The sequence below is a fragment of the Gossypium raimondii genome, chromosome 9 (genome assembly GCF_025698545.1).
Source record: "Gossypium raimondii isolate GPD5lz chromosome 9, ASM2569854v1, whole genome shotgun sequence".
Lineage (NCBI taxonomy): Eukaryota > Viridiplantae > Streptophyta > Magnoliopsida > Malvales > Malvaceae > Gossypium > Gossypium raimondii.
In genome coordinates this window covers 1795616-1813604 of record NC_068573.1, presented here as the reverse complement: position 1 = coordinate 1813604, position 17989 = coordinate 1795616, and the positions used below count along the sequence as shown (strand labels likewise).

The 17989-nt window shown below is 30.3% G+C and overlaps 1 long non-coding RNA gene across 1 annotated transcript; it reads left to right on the top strand.

Annotated features, from left to right (window-relative positions):
• The first annotated feature begins 11907 nt into the window (after positions 1 to 11907).
• On the top strand, positions 11908 to 12788 carry LOC128032466 (uncharacterized). The gene is made up of 2 exons (XR_008188639.1): positions 11908 to 12129; positions 12457 to 12788. It is a non-coding gene; the product is annotated as an uncharacterized LOC128032466 (long non-coding RNA).
• Positions 12789 to 17989: the final 5201 nt, after the last annotated feature.

Sequence of the window (17989 nt, the reverse complement as noted above, 5' to 3'; positions counted from 1 at the left end):
CTTGAATTGTGTGAATATACTTATTAATTTATACACATGTGTAATTTCGATAAATTTGGCATCTAAAGGGCTAAACTGTAAAGTAAGAAATACACGACAACTATGAATAGATACATAATATTGAATGGATATGGAATTGTTATATGATTGAATAGTATGTATATGATGATGTTACAATATTTAAAATGTATATGGAATACTATTCGAAATGTGAAAAGTGTGTATAAGGCTACAGGGTTTGAAATGATACGAAAAGGGAAAACGAGTGTTTGATCAGGGATTAATACGATGACTTGAGATCCAACATTTGATGTGGATTCTTTGAAGCTAGTGTTAGCAGCATCGCACCAAGCTAGTGTTAGCAACCCTGATCTAAAGCTAGTGTTAGCAGTCTAAATATGTCAGCACGTGAAGTAAATCAATCTTGTATTAAAATGGAAAATGGAAAGTTTGAATAGTGTAAACATGAAATGAGTTGTTAATTTTGCAAATTGATCATGGTTTGAATGATTGTATATGCATATGATTTGAATAACATGGTTTGTTATGCAATTAAACTAACTCATTGGTTGTATTGTTAATTTGTGCATAAAAACATAAGGTGCCAAAGGATGTCATGTATTATACCATTGAATTTCAATTGCTTAAATTTGTTGTAATGTTAAGGTAAGTTAAGCAAATTTCGTATGAACTTACTAAGCATTCAAAATGCTTACCGGTTATCTCCTTTTTCCTTGTTGATTGCCGGTTTGCAGAACACATCGGTTGGACCACTACAGAGCTCACACTATCATATCACAATTTTGGTAGAATTTTATTCGTTTAAATCTCGGTTATGTGGCATGTACATAGGTGTTCTAAACATGAGTTTATTTGGAAATGATAGTTTGGTTTGAATCATGGTTAATGGTTGATCTTTGATAAAATTATTGCCTATATCTATATGTGTTTGGTTGATAACATGTTTGGCATTTTGAATGACCATTTGGAATGTGAAATGGTTTGACAAATGATTGTTTTATATGGTATTTTTGTTGGTTTTATGCAGGAATAAAGGTGCAACTATGCACCAAATGGATTAATGACATTAGTAGCTTGAAATAGGTATTCAATGACCTAAAATGTACCAAAAACAGAGTCCTCATCAAGATGAGCAACCCTCCTCGTCGCAACATTGGCCAACAGATTGTGACGTCCCAACATCGAGTGGTCGAACATCGCAATGTGACCAACTATTTTGCAACGTCACAACATGGAGGAGGTGACGTCACGACGTCGGTCCTAAATTTTTAAAACTTTGCAATTTGATCCTATTTTATGCTCGGGTCAATAAAAGAGATTTTGTAAGCTCGATTAAGGCTCGGATTTAGTTCTGAATCAGATTATGAATGTATTTAAGTCGTAAATGTTTGTTTATTTGATATTTTTACTATATTTTGACTGCAGTTGCTCCAGCAACGGATGTAGCATCTTGTAGTTCGAACTCAATGATCAGGTCAGGTAAGGGGTGTTACAATGTGCGTTGTACGTGATTTTGTATAATTTTTTAATTTATTAAATAATATGTTTTTATAATTTAAAAAATATATTTGTGTTAATTATATTAGGATTAGTTTAATTTATACTAGAAGTGAATTAGTTTTGAAAAATAATTGAAAGATTAAAATAATATTTTAAAAATAATGAAAATAAATAAATTATTAAAATAATATACAAATTTGGAACTATATAATAAAATAAATACAAAATATATTTTACTAAATTAGTTATCACATTTCATAATAATGATTAAAAATAATTGTTGAAATTCAAATTTCGTTTCAAAACAAATCTACAAAACATTTTTACCCGCGAAAACAATAATGGATAAATAAAAACGGATTTAAGATTGTTTGCTTCACATAGAATAAACAACTTACAAAAAAAACTTTAAAAATAATATAATAATTTTATATTACCTCATCATCAATTAAAATAATATTCTATCCTCTTTAGTGCTAGTGTTGTTTGAATATGATTTCATATTGTCTATTCAAATAACCATTGTTTTAATACTCCATTCTTTTTTGGGTGAATAAAAAAAAATACATTAATCTACTTAAAGTTATGCCCAAACCCCCTTAGAGACATTCCAAATAATTGTAGGTCACCTTTTTTATCAACAGTCATTTTAGCAAGATTATTTGCCTCTTTGTTGTCTTCTCTAGATAAATAATGAATTGACCATTGCGCAGCTTTAGTAAATACATTTAGGATTTTTCTGACCAAAGTAGAATACGATACCTTTGAAAAACTACCCTGTATAGCTTGTATTGCTGCCAAACTATCTAAGAAAATAAGCATACTGACAAAACCCTAATCAAGTGCAATCGTCAAACCATCCAAAATACTTCATAATTCAATATCCAAAATAGAACAACTCTCTAAAAATTGATTATAGCCAAGAATCCATCTCCCATTCTTGTTTTGTAAGACACCCCTAATCGTGGCTAATCTGGAATCCTCTTTTATTGCGCAATCAGTATTCAATTGAATCCAATTCTTGAACAAGGGTGAAACTAAATTTGAATGCTCCATTCTTTTCTATATAATTCTAACTTTTTATTGATAACAATTTTCATTTTTTATCGGTAGTTTTCTTAGATGCTATGTAACCTCTCCAACTAGGCCTAGATGTTAGACTCGAATTCGAAAGATTACATTAGCCACCGAAGTGGCCTAGTGAACTATCCGTGTTTTGAGTACAAACAATTTTAAATATTTTTTAAATTTAGTAAAAAGACTTAGTTAAATATCAATTTATTATTCCTTTAAAATTTAATAAAGACATAACAATGAAAAAGTGATATATGGTTGTTTTTAAATGAAAACCAAGGATTCAAGCATAACTCAATAATAAACATATCTTGTTATCCTAATATTAAATTAAGTGTAATGCAATATAAAACTCAGATCCTAAATCCCATGCCACAGTACATAATAAAATAATACGGTCTGGAATAATAATAATAAAATAGTGAGCCTAAAATAGCTTGATAAAATAAAAACTGAGTTGAGATCCTTCGGATGCCGCGTTTGTGTCCTAACCTGGTGGGTTATCTAGTAAGGATGAAATTAAAGGGGAAGTGAGCTATGACGTTCATTGTGAGTTCCATCACAAAAAAATCAGTTCCAAACATTAATCCAAGCATATGTAAAAACAATTTACATTACATTAGCAATCATATAGCATATTAGAATTTGACGGTTCAATCGAGCATGCTTATCTGTGATGATGTAATAGATAGCACTTTTAGTTTTAAAGTACATATAGGTTCTACCCCACCATTACACTCACAGTAAGAGTTCTCCAGAACTCTAATATTCCAGACACTCTAGTTTGTGGATAAACCACTAGTGTTGTAGGTTAATAAGCTGTCAGTAGTTGTGATTACACAATGAGTTTGCAAATAATAGTTGTTAGTATAAATTGTGGTTAAACCACGAATGCTTGCAGGTTAATACGCTGCTAGTAAGTTTGCATATAAGAGTTGCTAGTAATTTATGGATAAACCACCAGTGTTTATAGATAAAACTGTCAACACTTCCTCCTTTCAAAGCATCCCTCTCCATGCAATGCAGTATGGCATGCTATTAACAGTATGATATAAAAACAGTAGACATGCATAACATGTACTCATTTTTAACAGTAGTAGTGGACATGAATGTCATAATTTTAGTTTATCAATAACAGTAGGCATGTTGTTTATGTAATCAGTAATACTGTAGTATGAGTAATAGTGACAATACATCAATAATCTGATGACAGTAAACAAGTTTTGGTCATATATCATGCATAAACAACAATGATCTAACCAACCAAATCATAGATTTCACATTATTCAAAATATTAAGGACCTAATTGTAAGAGATAAAACTCTAAAAATAGTTCACGAATCTTATAGGGACTAAATTGAAGAATTTATAAACATTTTAGGCAAAATTATAAAATTTGATAATTAAGGAACACACGGCCGTGTAACCGAACCGTGTGGAAAGCCTTGGACTGAGTGGAAGGGGTACACGATTGTGTGGCTAGGTTGTGTGACAGGTTGTGGTCGTGTGGCATTCATAGAATCAACCTACAAGGGAGACATGGTCGTGTGACTAGCTGTGTGGCCTTATTTTGAGGCACGGTTTGCCCCGATTCACTTGAAAAGAAACACACACCTGTTACTAGGATTGTAACGGCCTAAAATTTTAACATTTGACTATTGATTTTCGTCGTAATTAAGTGTTTGTGTTTGTGGTTATGTTATTTTTTTCTGTGGTCGAAGTTAAGAGTTCGAGTAATAATATTAGAAATTTTGTTATTTATTTTAGGATAACCTTACTCTTTTGTTGCATATTTAAGTTTAATTCTGTGTAAATCTATGTTAAGAATGAGTTTATTGGTTCACTGGTTAAGTCTTTGTATTCTGTTTGGTCCTGTGTTCGAGTCCTAGTGTATGCGTAAAGAAATATTTTGCTAACTGTTAGAATTTTGATTAGAAATTAAATCAATTAATTTAACGTTTCTTCTCCATTTCCAAATTCTTTTTCGTTTGTTCCTTTCTTTCCATTTTTTTCCTTTTCTTTAATTTTCATTTGCTTTCTGTCGCTCTTCGTACTAGTGATTTATTCCTGTTGCTTTGTATCGTCTGCTTAGATTCGTGCCCTTTACCTGTTACTATTGTCGGTAAGTTTTTTTTGGGTAAGCTTTATAAGTTGGTTGTGAAATTTCTAAAATTTCTTTTTGTTAAGAAAGTAGTTTCGTAATTAATGATGAAATCCTTGCTTGCATGTTTGATTAATGACTTAGGAGAAAGCCTCGAGGACGACGATCCTTCTAACGTTCGTAATTTGTGAACTTCATCTGAGTGCAGAGGTAATGGTTGTTGAACTGTGGTTCCATGTTGAATTGTGTCGATGAAGCGTTAATATGAATAATTCTGATAATTTTGTGTTAATTGGGTATTGATCGTCCATTTTAGGCCTCAAGAGTCCGTTGCATTATTTTTTCTTCAAAACCTCTTCAGGTGCGTGCCGAAAACTTCATTTTTTTGTGAATTTTGGTTGCCAAAAAACATAGCTGTCGATGCCACACAGCCAGACACATAGGCGTGTGTTCAGGCCGTGTGAGCCACATGGCCATGTGGTTGGCCGTGTAACTCACAGGCGTGTATCCAGGCCGTGTATGGACATGTTAGTGTAGGGTTCACACAGGCAACGGATACGGGTGTGTATCCGAGCCGTATAACTCACTATTTGTGACTTAAGACCACACGGCCAGGGACATGGGCATGTGCCCAGGCCGTGTGAGTCACACGAGCAGGGACACAGGCGTGTGTCCAGGCCGTGTAACTCACTGTTTATGCTTTAAAACCACTGGGCAAAGGACATGGGCGTGTGCCCAGGCCGTGTGGCATATAAATAGGGTCCAAAACCTATTTTTGAGGTTGTGAATGTTGCTCAACATTAATATTGATGTCCCCAATGCATGAATGATTTGAATTTAATTATACGAGAACTCTTTGATACTCTGTGACTAACGTATGAATAACATAATTGTATGCGTACTGTGATACTTATTCTGATCTTGACTTGTATTATTTACTTGTGAAACAATTTGGAATGACTGAATAGATATTGTGGATATTTATACTCTGCATTTGCATGGGTTAGGATATTGTGAAGAAAGAAGTAATATTCTCTGAATTAGTGGCTAAGCCACAATTCTTATAACTTGATTCTAGCTCTTTGTCGCATTTCTATCTAGCAGCTAAGTTACGTCTCTGTAAATGTGTAAACAGACACTCTAAGGTGTGTAGGGTTGGTTGGCCATTGAACGCCCTTAACGGTGTGTTGGGATGGCCGAAAATGGTGTGTAGCGAATGGGAGTAGGAATGTTACATCTAAATCTGATATGTTCTATTTGTGAAACTAAAATTACTTCTGTATATGTAACTAATTTATTTTAAACCTGAACTGAAATTACTTCTGTTACCAAATTGAATCTTAAATTCAAAAACTACCATATAAATATGTTCTAATTGAATAAACTTCTTTTACGCACTGAGTTCACAACTCATTTTGTTATTTATTAGATTTCAGGTGGTTCTCAAACTTGAGCGGGTCTGCGTCGCGAGCACTCGGTCAAGCTTTTATCTTTCGTTTGAAATACTACTATTAGGAATTTCAGTAATCTATGATAACATGATGTTTGGGAAGATTTTACACTTAATTAACTATCGTGCTGGATTTTATGTGATGAATGGTTTAGTTTTAATGTGTTATAACTATAAGATTTTAGAATCGATGATGTAACTCTCTGGACTTGGTTTGGACATCTAGGTCAGGTTTATGGTGTTATAGGGATCTCGAACATCGTTCATTGCCCTTGAATCTGATCTAGGGTACATAGAATAGGTCATTCAAAATGGATTTACACATGAATATTAACCAAGATTTATCAAGATTTTCAGTAAAATTCGTAAAAGATTCGTAATCGAATTAGAAGATTAACGAGAAATAATGCTATTTCAGAATTTATGGGTTCTACTAATTAAAACTAGAGTACTTACTAAACTTTTGATGAGAGTTTAGAGATTAACGATGATAAATTCAATAATTGATGGAAAATGATTCACGCTCGGGATTGATTTTAATTCGGTAAACGGAAGCAATTTCAGCAATTGGAGTGAAGAATATTTGCAAATAAAAGATGAAAAAGAAAAGGAGGAAAAAATAGGGTAAAAGAAAGTAAAATTTTTGTTTAATTGGGAAAAGAAGCTACAATTCTATTATGATTAGAAAAATAGATTAAATACCTAGGATTTTGTAAATTTTAGGGAATGTTTGGGTAATTAACCCTTCTTGTTGAAATTAAAAACGGAAATAGGGAAATGTTTAACATGTCTTGAACCTAGGATGCAAAAGAAGAAGGGAGAATGCTTAACTATTAAGTTGTTGCCCACACTTAGGGCCAGTTCTTCATTGCTTTTGAAAAGTGCTTTTGAAAAGTGCTGTAGAAAAGTGCTTTTGAGAAATGCTTTTGCTCAGATTACAATATCAGTGCTTAACCTGGGCATATCCTGTTATAACCATACGAAGACATCTTTGAACTCTTGAAGTAACTTAACAAGGTCTTGCTTTGTTTCTCCGGTTATACATGTTCTCTTAAAGTTACAATCTCTATTGTCTCTTCAAGAGGTCAAATTTGTTCTCTTCTTGCTCTACCATCCTCAACAAGTCTGGAGATAGGCTACAATCTATGTCATCTTCAAAGTCATGAGATCCCTCTAAACACATGTCACGCTCAAAAAGAGATTCTAAATCTGTAGCAGTGTCATTCATGTCATTGATATCTGGGGGCCCATAATAAATATCAAAGAATATACAAAAGAATGTATAAAGTTATGAAGAACTATATGTACAATATGATTATGAATGAATGAATGATGTGGAAGAAAATCCAAAAGAATGAAAGAATTGCTATTCAGATAGACTGAAAGAATATTGGTTCAAAAAATGACCGCAATGATGCATTTCATTAAAATAACGACATTTAGACATGAGCCTACTTCACAAAGGAATTCTTATTGCCTCTAGGCTAAAAGCAACAATTGTGTTTTGAACATTACTCTAAATAAGCCCTAAATACTACAAATATTTCTTCCGCAGTTCGATTGTTTAAAACACTCCCAGGTTTACAAAGGTGGATATCTAATAAGGTCCCTTTTCGATTGTGTCTTCATCTATGACATTCATCTATGACATTGATGTGAACACTTCCCAACATCTTTTCATACATCGCATTCACCTTATTGTCAATCATGATTGGGTAGCGGATTTTCTGCATTAGATGAGTCACCCAACTTGACAATACCCATGTTGATGAATTTTTCAACTAGCTTTTTGAAGGTAATGCAATTCTCTATTGAGTGCCCCGTAATTCCCGCGTGGTAGTCACATTGCGCGTTCGCATCATACCACTTAGGATACGGAGGTTGTGGAGGTTTTAAGTAATGAGGAGCAACAACATGCGCATCGAACAAGCTTTGATACAACTCCTTATAGGACATCGGAATTGGTGTGAACTGGAGCTTCTCGAGACTGCTTCACACCTGATTCTTGTCTTGATGAACCCTGCTGATTAGTAACCACCTTTCTTGGCTGATTCACCGTAATCGATTTGCTATACGTGTTCACGCTGTTCACCTCATTTTCTTTTTCCTTTAGGGCTTGCTTTCTATTATCTCCTCCAGCATCAATCTTTCCGCTCCTAATAGCACTTTCAATCATCTTACCACTCATAACTATGTCAGAAAATCTTTTTGTGGCACTTCCCAACATATGTGTGATGAATGGGGCCTTCAACGTATTTATAAAGAGCATCGTCATTTCTCTTTCAAGGAGCGGTGGTTGGACCTGCACTGCCACCTCCCTCCACCTCTGAGCGTATTGTCTAAAACCTTCATTCGACTTTTTCTCCATGTTTTGCAAAGTAATTCTGTCAGGAACCATTTCTACCACATGACCGTACTGCTTCATAAAAGCATGTGCCAAATCCCTCCAGGAACAAATCTTAGCACGGCTCAATTGATTATACCATTTAGACGCTGCCCCCGCGAGGTTATCCTGAAAACAGTGTATCAATAACTGGTCGTTATTGACATACCCAGCCATTCGTCTACAAAACATGGTAATGTGGGCCTCAGGGCAACTGGTCCCATTATACTTCTCGAAATTCGGCACTTTAAATTTGTAAGGGAGCACTAAATCTGGTACCAAACTTAAATCCTTAGCATCAATCCCATGGCATTTTTCAGTAGTTTCCATTGCTTTGAATTTCTCCTCAATCCACTTCCATCTTTCCTCCAATTGCTTTGGTAATTCCTCTTTTGTTCTCTCTTTTTCAACTGCTTCATTGAAATCAGGAATAATAGGATTAGTAGGATTATTCTCAAGACTAAAGCCTGATCCGACCTGGAAATTCATTGACCTCGAAGAATCGGCCTGAAATTGTTGGGGCCTAATCGTAACAGAAGATTTACAGGGGTACACTTCCGCTTGGTGTTGCACATGTAGAGGAGTGAAGCCTGGAGGATACTGGAGTCCATCCTCACCTTCTTCTTCAATATTTGTTACAGGGCTCTTTCCCTTATCCTTTCCTTCAGTCAACAATCGCGTTAACTTTGTCATCATACTTCCTTGTGATTCCTCCATTTTATCCATCAAACTTTGTTGAATCTTCTCGAGTTGTTCCTTCATTTGCTGCTGAAGCTGATCCTGCGTTTCTTTTTGAAACTGCTCGAGCTTTTCCAACCTTTGGTCCATATTTTTTAATTTCGCTCTTGTACCGTAACGGTGCTGAGTTGGCTGGTTGGTTTCCAGGTTAACTGAGGAATAAATTTAATTAATCAGAACCCTTTAATAGTTTTTAATGCATATGATGCGATGTATGAGAATGAATGCAAAAAGAGACGTTGATTTTGATTCAATTCCATTTAGAAAACTTTACTAAAAGATAAATTTCTTTACATAAAGTGGATATATATATGGCTTTGCCCTCATATTCTAGGTAAAGACATCTTCTCATTCTTCATCCGGATGTTAAGATAAACATCACGAATTTCCAAAAGGGGTGTCTCTTCTATCTCCCTTTTTGCTTGATCCTGGTTGAGATCCATTATCTGCCCATCTTCGTAATGCTCATTGGCTTCTTTAAGGAGGTTAGAATGTCAGTGGCTCTCGTATAATCAGCTTAAATCCTCAGGCCACGAAGTAAAGTCACGAATTCTTCCATCGCCCTTTCTATGTTTCCCGGAATATATTCAAGCAGCCGTATTATTTTCCATTTTATCAAGAAATCCATTTTCTTATGACAAGCTCTCTATTTAGTAACTGAACGTGAATCAACATCTCTTTTCTAAGATGCAAATGCAATGTAATCAGAATAAAAACAACATAAAAAACCAAGTCAGTACAAAGTAAAAGCAAACAAGAAAATAAATAAAGTACCTACTCGGTGACCTCTAGGGGTTTGGCATAGTTCTACCTAAGGCAAATTCCTAAGGTTTACTATATGTAGTTTGGTTTCTAAGGAAAGGGTACCCGAACCAGTAGATTCCTCGATCCTCACCCATTATAGGCTTATATAGACCGAGTTCGATTCAGGGGGATACATTTCCTTATGGCTACACGGAGATGAAAATCTCACGAAGACATAGGTACGGATGTATCCCGAAAGTGATCCACTATCCTGCACGGAGGTGAAAACCTCACGAAGGACTAGCTTCTCACTCCCACTTAAAGGGGTAAAAATGACTGACGTTATGATATGCAAAATGCAAATAAGATAACAGACTTAAGCCAAACAAGCAAACAATGAAAATCAATGAATGCAAAAGGAAATTATGATTTTAAAAAAACTTTAATTTTCGACAAAAAGACACCAAATAATCAATTTATCGCTCGACTCTCGAAGGTCCCCAGTGGAGTCGCCAAGCTGTCGAAACCATTTTTTTGAAAACAAAAATAAGTTATCGACTTTAAAAACAAAAATTGGAGTCGCCACCGATCCTTTATTAAAGTGTGATCGGCTCACCATAAAAACAATTCAGTCGCAAAATTTGAGAAAAGCAGGTTCGGAGTCAAGTTATGCACGAGGAAGGGTTAGCACCCTCGTAACGCCCAAAAATCGGTACCAAATTTGATTATTTTATGTCTTGATGTCGAAAATTTGAAAATAGTTTAAAAAATTTTAACCCGTGAATGTATTAAAATGACAAAACATTCTCATTTCAAAGAAATAAAACACCACACCCAGTAAGTTAGGGCACAATATTTTAAATCTTCAAAATACCGAATATTGCTTTTTGTTTTAGAAATTCTTATTTCGAGATGACGAAATGTCACGACCAGTAAGTTAGGACCCGACATTTTACATTCCCGAGAATAAGCTTTTATTTGGAAATTGCAAATTTATTGTGAAATAAATACTTAGCTTGCTAAATTCATCGAAAAAAATGATCACGATCCAGTAAGTTAGGACACGATCTTTCTCGAGAATCATGATTGCCAAATATTTAATTTAAAAAAAAAAACAATTTTAATGCTAACGAAACCAAAACATATTTTCTCTAAAAGTATGATAAAATGCTCGTGCATATATACGAAAATCACGAAAATGAATCAATAATACAATGTAGGTGCATTTAAAAAAAAATAAACATAATAATGTATAAACATAATATATTAGTAATTATAAAAATATGGATATATAGGTATATAAAAAAATGCAGAAAATATATTTATAATAGATTAGAATAGAGTATGTACATACACATATAAATATAAATATATATATATATATATGAATTTTTTTAAAACAATATGAAAAACGATATGAAAAATATAAGTATATGTACGCATATATATGTATATAAAACTAAGAAAATAAAGTGATAATAATATATAAGACATGTATATGTATTTAAAACCATTTAAAATATGTACATATATATATTAACGCACATACGAATATATATATATATGTATAATAACATTAAGATTTAATATGATAATAAATAATACTAATAAAAAACAATAATAATAACAATTTAACAATATTAATAAAAATAATAATGTAAAAAACATAAAATGATGAATTAAGGATTAATTTAAAAATAAACAGAGTTTAAAGGCTAAATTCAAAAATAGAAAATGAGAAAGGGAGCAGTTTAAAACACGCACAATAGGAAAAGGACCGAAAGAGCAAATTACCCTAGCTGCCCAAAACACTGCCCATCATTGGGCCAATTTGAAACAAAGAATAAAATGTGTAGTGGAATTTAAAAGAAGTAATAAATTTAATTTAAACACATTGTAAAAATTAGGGGATCAATTGCGAAAATGGTCCATTTTGAAGAAATAAATGGATGCTGCCGTTTTTCAAATCAAATAAACCCCTTTTCTCAAATCCTAAAAAATAATTTCCCTCTGCCATTCCCAAAATGTGCCGCAGCAGCACCTCTGCTCTCCATCATTTTCGACCCACTTTGCTCCGACAACCGCGAAACGAAAGGGTTTTCCAACGCCGCCGCGACGGTAAGTCTTCCTCCGCTCCCTTTTCTCGCGTTTTGTTTTAAAAAAAACAAAGAGGAAAATGAAATAAAAAAACAGTAAACAGGAAAGGGAAAAGACAAAACCCCAATGGTCACCTTCAAAAGATCGTTTCATTCTCTTTTGTATTTTTTCCTTTAATTTCGGTACAAAAATTTTGCTAAAAACCCAGTTACAGAAATCTTTTTTCCCCTTTTTTCCCTCTACCTTCTTTTTTTGCTGTCTATTTTCTCTTAGTACTGTTCCTAGTTTATTTGCTGCCACCATGTGAAAAAAAAAACTGCCCAATGTGCTGATCGTGACTTCTTTCAGAAACACTAGAGGAGACGTGTATAACGTCTGAGGCTACTGAACGCGAGAGAAGCGACGTGGGGCAACATTCGCGGAGGCATGCGAGGGAGTCGTGCAGCACGTCCTAGGGTTTCTGCCTCATTTGCCAAAAACATCTTGTGGGACAATTGGGCCAATTTCTGCTGTTTGGGCTAAGCTATTGGGCCGATTGGGTTATTTGTAAAAATAGACTGTTTATTGTATTTGTTATTTTAAGGTTTATACATTTGGGCCCGGGCTAAAATGGCCTATTACAGCATCATCATTTGATCCTAAAACAGTCTTTTACTCTCAATAACTTACCCGGAAAGTAACCATTGTTGTCTCTTACTCTTTTCGCTCGATGTAGGAGATGAAGGAAGTGTTGACAACCTAAGTTTATCTCCTATCCAATCTTCAATCAATTACGAAAATCAATCCCAGACAAACAAAAATATACAGAAGAAGAGAAGAAAAAGATAAACTCACCGACAGAGAGCAGAGGAACAAAGAACCGGCAGAGGGCAGAGATGAGGGCAAAGAACCAACAGAGAGCAGAGAACAAAGAAGGGCGGTCGTGTGTGGCTAAAAAAGTAAATGAACCAGCCAAAAGCATTTTTTGGCTGAAAAGCTTAAAAATTTTACTTCTCTATCTGCCTAAAAGCAATTCTCAATTTCTGAGAATTTGCTACTAAATGAAGGCTGTTCTTCATTGCTTTTCAAAGAAAAGCACTTTTTCAAGTAAAAGTCCTGTCTCTTAAGCAATGAAGAACGCAGCCTTAGTAAGTTTTTACTCCATTTAACATTTATTTTGAATTGACTTTCGTGATAAAACCTAGGATCTCTTAAGAGTATGCTAAGCTCTTAACCATTAAGATTAAGTTATATCTTTATTAATTATTACATCTAACCCTATATATCTACATGATTGAATATACCTAATCATTGAATGTTATTTATAAAATAAAATAAAATTTTGATAGATATATAACTTTAATCCTAATTTAGTGATAATTAATATACCTAGAGTTTTGTTCAATTCTATTTTACATAAATAAAATTATCATATATTCTTTTTGAAGAGAAGTCATTTTATATCAAAATTAAATTATAATTATCACAAATTTTTTATTATATTTTAAACTTAGAGTTTTATTTAAGTAATAATTATTTTTTAATTAGAAGATTTTAAATAATTATTATTTTTAATTATGTAATTTTCACAATTTTATTAAATTATAATCAATTTTAAATGTATAAAAGACATTGTATCAAAAAACAAAGGCTAGGCATCGTGATGCTACACTCATATGAAAAGAAGGAAATTAAAAAAAGTCATTTTATAATAATTTAAAATTATATAATAAGTATTTTTAAATAATAATTTTAAATTATATTATATTTATTTTTAAATGTGTATTTATCATAATTTGTATTGAATTAAAATCACTTTTAAATGTATAATTATCACAACTTTTATTTTATTTCAACCTTTTAACTAATAATTCTAAATTAAATATTCTAATTACTTTTAAATGTCAATTTATTAATATGATGGAAAATAAAAAAGCATCCCCATCGGTTCAAAAGTTTCTCCAAATTGTTTTTATATACACTAGCTTCTAATGTCGCATGTGTTGTATGTTATTTTACTCGTTTAATATTTAATTTTTTAAAAAACATTACATTTTATTTGAAATAATTAGCCAAAATAATATTTATTATTTGAATTATTAGATAAAATTAAAATATATAACTTATGTATTCTAATATCATAATAGAGAATTTCCAAATCATAATTAAAACATTTTAACATTTTTTGTTATTGATTTTTAACATAATTAACTCTAATATTAATTAAGTGATAATTAAGATACTTATACTTAACACAACCTTTTAAACTAATAATTTTAATTGTAATTGTAAATTATAATTATAATTATCACAACTTTTCCTTATTTTATACTTAGAGTACTATTCCAAGAATAACTCTATTTTAAAATTAGCATAATTTTTTAAACTAATAATTGTAAATTAAATTATAATTATTTAAAAAGTGTAATTATCATAACTTTTATTAAATTATAATTATTTTTAAATGTGAAGTTAGTAATATGATAGAAAATAAAGGGTATTTTGTCATCTTAAATTTTTTCCTAATTCTTGCTTTTATATATACTAGCTTCTAATGTCACATGCTATTGCATATGATTTTACACATTTAATAATTAACGTGAAATAATATTTATTATTTGAATTATTAATATAATTAAAATATACTAACTTATCAATTCACATATTATAATTAAAAATTTTGAAATAACGATAAAAACATTTTTAACATATTCAACATAATTTACTTTATGCAATTAATGCAAAGTAGCATTATTCAAAATAATGAATAATTAACATAATTAACTCTAATATTAATTAAGTGATAATTAATATACTTAGAATTCTATTCAAGTAATAACTCGATTTTACAATGATAAAATTAGCACAACATTTTAGCTAATAATTGTAATTTAATTCTAATTATTTTTCAATGGGTAATTATCACAACTTCTATTAAATTATAATTATTTTTAAATGTGAATTTAGTAAAATGATGAGAAGTAAAAAGTATTCTCATTAGTGCAAAAGTTTTTCAAACTCGTGCTTTTATATATATTAGCTTCTAATGTTAAATGCGTTGTATATGATTTTATGATTTTAATTAAATTTTGTGTTTTTATCTGCATAAATTAGCGTAAAATAATAATTCTTATTTGAATTTTTAAATCATAATTAAAATATATTAACCTATCAATTCAAATATTATAATAGTAATTAAATGATAACTAATATGCTTAGAATTATGTTCAAGTAATAACTTCATTTACATCCATAAAATTAGTACAATTTTTTTACATCAAAACTTTTTAACTAAAATTGTAATTTAAATTATAACTATAATTATCAAAACTTTTATTATATTTTATGCTTTGAGTTCTATTTAAACAATAAATCTATTTTAAAATTATCACAACTTTTTAACTAATAATTATTTTTAAATGTGCAATTATTATAACTTAGTATTAAATTATATTTATAATTTTAACTTATATTTTACATTACTTTTGAACCAATAATTTTAAATTAAATATTACAATTATTTTTAAATGTGAATTTAGTAATATGATGGAAAAGAAAAGATATCCTCGTTAATTCAAAAAGCTTTTCAAACTCTTGCTTTTATATATATTATAGATTTCAAAATTTATATAAATATTTTTATTACATAAAAAATATAAAATTATCATAAAGATAAATATTATTTATACTAATATTTAAAATTTTCATCATTAGATTTTTAAAATTATCATTATCATTTAATTTAATTTAATTTAGTTTTTGTTTAAAATTTTATTTTAATTATTTCCTTAAATTTAAAAATATAATAATACATAATATTATTTTATTTAAATTTAAATTTAAGATAACTAGATATTTAAATTTTTAATTTTTAAAAATTCTAAAAATCTATATAAATGTCTACAACTATTGTATAAAATTGTTTTAAAAAATAGTATTTTAATTTTTTTAACATATCTTATTCTATGTTATTACTTTGAATTTTTTTATAGGAGGCATCATTTCTTTTAAGTTTTTAATATTCAATTAAAAGTAAATTGTATTTTAATTAATACATACAATCAACTCATGTATTGCACAGGAAAGAAACTAGTATATATTATTAGGGGTGAGTATTCTATCAAGTCAAATTGAATCGAGTTAAAAAATTTCAAGTTAATCGAGTTGACGAATCCTATTTTAGCAACCGAACTCAAATTGAAAATTTTTTCGAATCGAATCGAATTGAGTCAAAAAATTCCGAGCCGAGCCGAGTTAATGAATCCTCTTATTTATATTCAATGTTGCGTTTACAAGGACCTATTATTTAACTAGTAGACAAAGTACAAGATTATTTAACTACATAAACAATATAATGGTTTTACCTTTTTAACTTAACGGGTAAACATTTATCAAAACGACGTAGTTTTGTATTTTCTTATTCAGATTTTCGGATAACTCGAATTGTGTATTCGAGTTAAACTAAAAATTTTAATTTTTTATTCAAGTTGATCCGAATAACTCGAACTATTTAATTCAAAATTTGAATTTTTTTATCAAGTTCTTTAAATCGAATCGGATTTTGCTCATCCTATATATTAAATTACAAGGTCTAAGACTCAATGTTGATGTGAACAGCTTACTGAACTGAACCATGGACAATTATTATTTTTAACAATTTTAAATAAATAAAATAAAATTAGATGGATTATTAGAATATATTTAAATTTAGATAAAACAAATCACTTATGATTTTTTAAAATATATAATAAATTTTCTTTAAGCAAAAATCATGGGAAAGCATAAAATTAAATATTTAAATTTAGTAAATATTATTTTAAAAGTAAAATGAAAAATCACACACATATAAGTGACGTGGACAATTTAATGTTTTATCTAAATTAATTAATATTCTCTAAAATTTTGTGATTAGTTAAAATAATAATTATCAGTGCGAAGAAAGAATAATGATGGTTCTACTAAAAAATTAAAAACATGAATTTTAAATAAATTATTATCGGTGCAAAAATATTATCTTAACTATGTATCTTTTATTTTATTTTTAGCCAAAAAGTTTTATAAACATCCCATCATTTAAATAAAAATTCTCATGTTTATTTTTAATTTGCAAATAAATTAATAAAATGAAAAGATAAATACTTTTAGGTACATTTTAAAAAAATTAAAACGTAATTTTGATCCTACATGAATTAAAAATACTTTCATAGCTCACATTTACCTATAAATAAGTGTTAGTTTCTAGACAATTTCATAAGCTTTTTAGTATTTTTTTCCATTTAAAGAGATTCATAAGATTCATGAGAGATGACTTATAGTTTAAAGTTATTCATATATTATTGATATATAATAATATATATTATATGGAAGAGAAAATAATTATCTTTCTATTAGTTTGCAAATAATCTGGAACTTTTCTAACCTTTGCAAATAAAAATTTGTAGTAACTTATCAAGGTGGTGATACCAATTAATACAATATTAAATTTTGTAAATGAATGGTGATTTTTGTCACGCCTCAAAATATAGAAGGTTAATTGAAATAATTAATCAAGTAATAACCTAGGCTTAATGGTTAAGTAGTTAGTGTACTCTTTAGAGGTCTTAGGTTTTATCTGCCCCTCTCCCATTTTTTTTCATTTTAATTTCAGCAAACTAGGATAAAAACCACATTAGAACATATATTATATGGAGTGAAAACACTAAGTACTCTTCTACTTACAAGGACAATGCCAGGAGTACGCCAGCGAAGTGGGTTGTTATGCATACAGTGGATTGTGGTGCAGTCTTGAATACACCCTTCGAGTCTATCTTGAAAATAATTTTTCTGTCTTGCAAAGTTCTGTAACAAATCTGATTTAATAAGTTATTTATCATATATTTTTCTTTAAAACCCCAAATGTTAA